The sequence below is a fragment of the Aptenodytes patagonicus genome, chromosome 27 (genome assembly GCF_965638725.1).
Source record: "Aptenodytes patagonicus chromosome 27, bAptPat1.pri.cur, whole genome shotgun sequence".
NCBI classification, from domain to species: domain Eukaryota; kingdom Metazoa; phylum Chordata; class Aves; order Sphenisciformes; family Spheniscidae; genus Aptenodytes; species Aptenodytes patagonicus.
Window position 1 is genome coordinate 1,139,062 of NC_134975.1, and position 6,392 is coordinate 1,145,453.

A 6,392-nucleotide genomic window follows, 5' to 3' on the forward strand; every position below is an offset into this window, starting at 1 on the left:
CAGCCCCGGCTGCCTGCGAACCCCGCAGCAAGAGGCGGCTCCCTCGGGGCCGGGGAAGGGGCCGGTGGCCTTGGCCTGGGTGTCAGCGCAAGGGTCAAGATGTGCCGGGGCGTCATGGGCCACCGGTTTCGGTGGGTGGGTGGGAGGTACCGTGGGGGGGGATGAGGAGCACCCTGTTAGCGGCACATTGGGGTGCTCGGGTACCCCCGTTTCTTCCCGCAGATGTTGAGACAGCCAAGAAGGCTGACGAAGGACTGCTGGGCCTTCTTGTTGACATGCTGGACAGACTCTCGACGGCTCTGAATTCCAACCTCATTGGGTGAGCGGGGAAGGGGGGGCTCTGCCGCGGTCGGTGGGGACAGCAATGCTGCCGCCCCGAGAGGCATCCCCAGCTCCTTCCCACCCGCTGGATGCCGGTGGGGGAGGTAGTGGGGTGGGTGCTGGGGGGCTGGTTGCGTGCTCCCGTGAGGGTGGGATGGTGGGACTGGGCCAGGTCTCACCTCTTCGGTGTTTTCTCTCTTCCAGGTGACCAGCGAGCAGCCAGCACAGTAAGTCACTCCCTTCCCAGGGGAGCCTGGGGACACGGGGTGTCCTGTCGCTGGCAGGGATGCAGCTCCAGGGATGGGGGTTGGGTGGGGGGGTCCTCTCCTGGCGGCACTGGGAGTCCCCACCACCTCCCATGGCTGCCCGGGACCGTGCCCTGCTCCTTCTCTGCTGGGCACTGAGCACCCGAACCTCCTCGTCATCTCACCAAACCACTCTGCCATCCCACCAAACCACCCTGCCATCCCACCAGACCTCCCCACCATCCCACCAGACGTCCCTGCTATCCCACCAACCCTCCCCTGATCCCACACCAGGGACCTCCACATCCCTGCGTGTCACGGCGGCTCGTCTGGAGCCAGCGCTGGGCTGGGAGGGCCGACTCAGAGCAGGTTTTGGGGCAGTGGAGGACCCAGGACTGGCTCCCCCTCCATGGTGCGATTTGGGTTCCCTCCCAGGGCTGGCCACGGGTGCCAGCGTGCTCCCCGGGGAGCAGGATGCGTCCCTCCTCCTCCTTCTGAACATGCCTGGCTTCTGCACAAGCATCGCGCAGCTCCCTGACGCCAGGTCTGGTTGACTCCCAGCTCATCCCGTGGCTCTTCTCCCACCACGTGTGTGCATCGCTCCAGAACAAAGCTACCAATAAAGCAAACCCCCAGTCGCTGCCTGTCTTGTCCTGCCTGGTGTTTGCCTGTAACCCGTGGCCGTGAGGGACTGAAACCCAGCCCAGCTGTGGTCTAGTCCAGGGTACGATCCTGCTGCCAGATGGAGGCAGCTGCTTTAGATGAACCGAGTCCCCCCCCCCCGACTCGATTCAGGTGCCCGTGGAGGGGACTGGTGCCAGCTGAGCCCCAGCTACCCATCCCACGTGTCCCAGGACATCCGCCAGCCCTATAGTCATGGTCTTCGGCCCTTACCCGGCGTGGAGACCACCCCACTGCTTCCCAGGCCTGCTGGCGCCCCTCCAGCTGCAGGGGCTCAGCTGGATCCAGCTGTGCCCAGCTGTGCCTTTGAGCCTGTCCTGCAAAGACAGACCCCAAGACCCCAGCCCGCAAGACTTCCCTGTCCCCAGGCTCTCATTCCCCTTACAGGGCTTGGGTGCCGGGCGCTCTCTCCCTCATTAGTGGAGTTCGTTAGCTCCCGGGGCTCTGCCCACCCCCTTCCCGATTGGCACCTGCCACTCAGGCGGCGAGGAGTGGGGACAGCATGGGCCTCTCTCGGGGTCCCCACGGTGGTCCCCAGCTCGGTGTCCCCCCCTCCGGCGCAGGGCCGATGATGCTCTGGGGTGTCCTGGTGCTGTGGGCGTCAGTACGGCTGGGACACGAGGTGACGCTGGGCGGCCGGGGGGGTGCGTGGGGACAGGCTGGCCACCCCTGCCACATCCAGCATCTTCTGTCCTCCTTGGGGCTAATGGCTTTCGCCCCTTTCCCTTCGCTCATCGCTGAGGGGGCGATCACCAGCCCCGGGGGGGGGGGGTTCCTCCCGCCCAGGGTCTCCTTGTCCCAGGCTGCGGACCACCCTGGCCGTGGCCCCAGGTCCAAAATGCGGCTGTGCCTTCTCCGCCCCCCCCCCCCCCCCCGCCACACATGGAGGTCCTGTGGGGGCTGGGGTGTCGGATTTGCAGCTCTGACACCCCCCGCTCTGCCAAAAACCTGCCTGTGGCGGGGCTGGGGGGGGGGGGGGGGGGGGGGGGGGGCTGCCTAGTTGCCATGGCAATGGGGATGATGATGGCAGCTCCGTGGGAAGCGGGTGATCTTCCCGGGGATGGGAAGGGGGGGGGAAGGGAGGGAGAAGCTCTGTGAGTCGTGGGATGCTCTGGAGAGAGACGGCTCCATCCGGGAGAAGCCTGGAGCGGTCTTGAGAAGGGCTCCGCGGGGCGCAGCTTTTAGTTGCACCCCCCCAAAATCCGCGTGCAACCAGGACCCGGTGCTGAACCAGCGCTTCCTGCCTTCCAGCTTGGGAGACCAGTGAGAAGAGTCTCATGGCTTTGCTTCTGCGTGGAGGACGGACAAAACCTGGTCGCCCACGACCGGCTCATCTCATCTCGCCACCGGTGGTAGGATGCCCTAAATGAACGATTTTTTTCCCCCCCGATAAACTCCTTCTAGGAATAAACCCAGCACCTCCTGGAGCAGGCAAATGCCTCATCCCCGTGCGAAGAGCTGCCTCCTCCTCCTCCTCCTCCTCCCCTCGGCTGGCAGCTCTTCCTCCAGCTGGGCGCAGGGGTGCGTGCTGCTGCACACATCTCACCACCGCCTCCCTCCTGGCATTTCTGGGCAGCTTTTTGAGTAAACAAAGCTTTTTTTTTTTTTTTTTTTTTGGCACGGTTTTGCAGGGGAAAGGTGCGTCGTGCAAGCGCATGGGAGCTCTCAGATGGCGAAGTCCACCTCCGAGCTGGCCAAGGGAAGCGTTGGGGGGGTGGATAAATATATGCAGTGACAACTGCAGCGGCCACCTCCGGCTTCCCACCGCAGGTGAGATAAATCTCATCTTAAAAAACAGCTTTTTTTTTTTTTTTTCCTCCCCAGGAAAAGGCTCCTGGCGGGGACGCTGAGAGCTGGGACGCGGCGGCGCTGCCGCTCTCTGCAGAGTGGGATGTCCCCAGGGAGACGGCACAAGTTATTCCTGACGGCTCCTTGCCCCGTAATTGTTCCCCGAGGTGGGTTGGTGCGTTATTAGCGTTGGATTTGCCGGGGACGGAGTGGAGCTTAAATTAGACTCCGGCTGACAGAGCCCTCCTGGGTTTGTGCCGGGCCGTGTAATCCGGCGTGAAAGTCTCGCTTGTGTTTGCCTGTCGCACAAAGCGAGGTGTGGCGTTGTCCCTAAACCTCGAGAACTGACCTTAAAAAGGGACCTGTTTTTGGCTGAGCAGAAAACCTCTGAGCGAGGATGCTCGGGGCAGCAGGGTCCCGGCTGGATGTCGCCGCCTGGGAGCTGGTGACCCCAAAAGACTGTGGGGTCCCCAGTAACTGGAGTGGGGGGCACTGGGGGGTACTGCAGCTGGGGACCAACCTCCATCCAGCACCTCTGAGGCTTCAGGGCACCTTTTCTTCCAGATCTGAAGCATCCGTAGGCAGGAGATGGGCATGGATGCGGTCCCAGCTCGCAGAGGGTCTTTGGCTCTCCATCCTTTTGAGGAGCAGGCAGACGGCATCAGGAGACGCCGCGGTGTCCCAGGACGTCGCCTCTCGCTCCGATCCCCTCAGGAGCACCCGCGGCTGCAGCCTCCACATGCAGTTTGAATTCGGAGCTTGGAGCCGTGCTGCGCCTGGAGCCGACCCAGCTGTCTGGGAGACGTCACCGCGATTATTTCAGTTAACTCAATTTACTGCTATTACTGTCAGCCGGACCTAACGACCCGACACGGAGCAGCAGCCCTTAGGGGACCCATTTCTAATTAATTTTAGCTCATAAACTAATTAATGGATTTACTTGTAAATTCTCAGAAAATCCATGTTCCCTGCAAGGAGCGACCTTTTCTCCCTAGGGAGGCCGGGCATCCTTGGGGATGCTCTGCTCTGACCCTGGCGAACGTCTCCCTCTGTTGCTCCTCCAGCAAAGTCGTCCCTCGGCTGGATCCCGGTGCCCGCAGAGGTGCCCGGGCTCCTTTTCCCCGGGGATGCTTTCCCTGAGCCGGCGCAGACCCGTGCAGCCCTGCCGGGGATGCCGGCAAATCTCCACGCCTGGGTCGGGGCCAAGCTGGACCAGGTGCCGTAGCGGCTCCTCGGCGCCGTCGGTCCTGGGGGACGGTCCAGGGACGCTCCAGGGGGACGGCAGCCCCGGCTGCGGAGCCGGGGAAGAGGGGGCGGCAGCTGGGCGAGGAGGTTGCCAAACGGGCAGAGACAGCGGCTCCCGGCAAAGCCGTGCCCGCAGCTCAACATCTGGGGCCCGTGGTCGCCGTCCAGGCAGCAGTGCCGCCGCCTGTGCCAAGGCATCTTCCTCCTCCTCCTCCTCCTCCTGCAGAGCCTGGCCGGGGCAGGGGGACCCGAGACAAACTTCCTCCAGCCTCTGGGGACTTTGGGGCAGGCTCCGGGCAGACCCCAATAGGCTCTTTGCTGGGATGAATCCGGTCCCAAGAGGCCAGGACCACCTTGCCGATGGCCGCACGGGGTCCTTTTGTCCCCACCCTGAGGGTTTAAGGGGTAGAAGTGGCCGCAGACAGCAGTGGGGGGGAGCCTGGGGCTGCTGCGGGGTGGCACCCAGGGATGCGGGGCTGTGCGGTGCACAGGGCAATGCCCATCCCAAGGTCCTGGGCCCTGGGGCTGTGCTGTACCCCATGTCCTGGCACCCCAGATCTGTCCTGCGACCCCAGGGCTGTGCTGTACCCCATGTCCTGGCACCCCAGATCTGTCCTGCGACCCCGCTGTGCTGTACCCCATGTCCTGGTCCCCCCAGTCTGTCCTGTGACCCCAGGGCTGTGCTGCCTCCAACCCCACACAGCGGAGGACGCACAGATTTGCACGAGCCCTCCCGCTTGAGGGCCTCTGCATGAACAAGCTCACGCTTCCCCCAAATTTGTGGTGACGCCCGGACGTGGGCCCGGTGAGCGCCCCGAGCGGGACGTGGGGCACCCTGCGGGGCTGTCGGCTGCTGAGGTTTCTTACCAGCAGATGTCAGCTCCCGCCCGGGGATGCGTGGCCGGCGCTCGCCCGGCTCGGCTTCTGGCTCTGCACCCTCGCACACGCGTGTGGCCGGGCTGTAGCCTTCCTTGGGGGGTGACAGTCCCTGGGGGCAGCGGGGTGACACGGCGGTCCCAGGGCTGTGTGTGCCATCACCGCTACAGCAACCCGGGACAGCCCCCGGCTCTTCCTCCGGGAGCTGTGCAGCTCCCGTTCGCGACCTGGGCCCGTTGGGGTCTGCTCTCCAGTGGTCATATAAGAAAATATCTCATTATCAAAATTTGGGTGTGCAGGGGAGGGGCTGGGTGCTGTGCTGAGCACCCCGGGGAGTTTTGCAGCAAGCAGAAGAGCAACGGTCCCGCTCGCAGGCAGCCTGGGTGGTGGTGGGAGGGCGAAGGGCTGCCCGGGGCTGGAGAGCCCCCGCAGAGCTGTCAAGGAGTGATGGAGCGGGGCTGGACCGGCACCCCCAGCCCTGCAAGCAGCCCCCAGCCCGCGAGCAGCCCCCGGCCCACCAGCAGATGTTGTCCGAGCCTGCGAGGGCCAGGAATCCCCTCTGCTGAATTATGCCAACCTTCATTGAGATGCAAAGCAGGGGCCGGGGACGCCACACGCCAACTGCTCGTCCCAGGCACCCTCAGCCCCGCTGCGGATCGGGGCTGCACCCCCGGTTTGACAGTGCCCTCCGGGGCAGCTCCGTGCAGGACCCGCCGTGTCACGCTGGCTGCCCTGAGCGTGGGGACCCCCAGGGACCCTGCCCGGCATGTGCATGCGTGGGGCAGGGGGAAGGGGACGTGGCAGGCTGGATCCTGCTCCTCAGCAGCCGGGTTCGTGCTGCTGAGCCCACCCAGGACGCCCCCGCTACGAGCCTGCCGGTGCGGCCCCACTCCCAGTAGGAAAAGCCCCTCTCGGGGCTGAGCCTTGGGGGGGGGTTTCTGCCCCAGCAGCGCTGGGGAAAAGGGTCTTTCCCCACTCTGATAAACCCTTTTCTGGACAAGGTGCTGGGCATTGCACCCCTCTCTTTTCCAGAAAGCTCTGGCGACGGGGTCCCCACCGAGCCGTGGGGACGTCCTGGCTTCACGCGGGCTGATGCACCAGGCGACAGCACGGCTGGGGTGTCACTCGCTGTCCCCTGCGTGCGATGGAGACGTCTCCCTTAAACAGGGACCGTCTCCAGCGTCCCCCAGCTCCAGGGTGTCCCCAGCCCTGCTCTTGGGAGGAGGACGCCTGGGC

At 64.7% G+C, this 6,392-nt stretch overlaps 1 long non-coding RNA gene across 1 annotated transcript; it reads left to right on the forward strand.

The window, feature by feature from the left end:
* Positions 1-2,362: 2,362 nt before the first annotated feature.
* Positions 2,363-3,975, forward strand: LOC143171412 (uncharacterized). The gene is made up of 3 exons (XR_012997187.1): positions 2,363-2,599; positions 3,072-3,202; positions 3,600-3,975. It is a non-coding gene; the product is annotated as an uncharacterized LOC143171412 (long non-coding RNA).
* Positions 3,976-6,392: the final 2,417 nt, after the last annotated feature.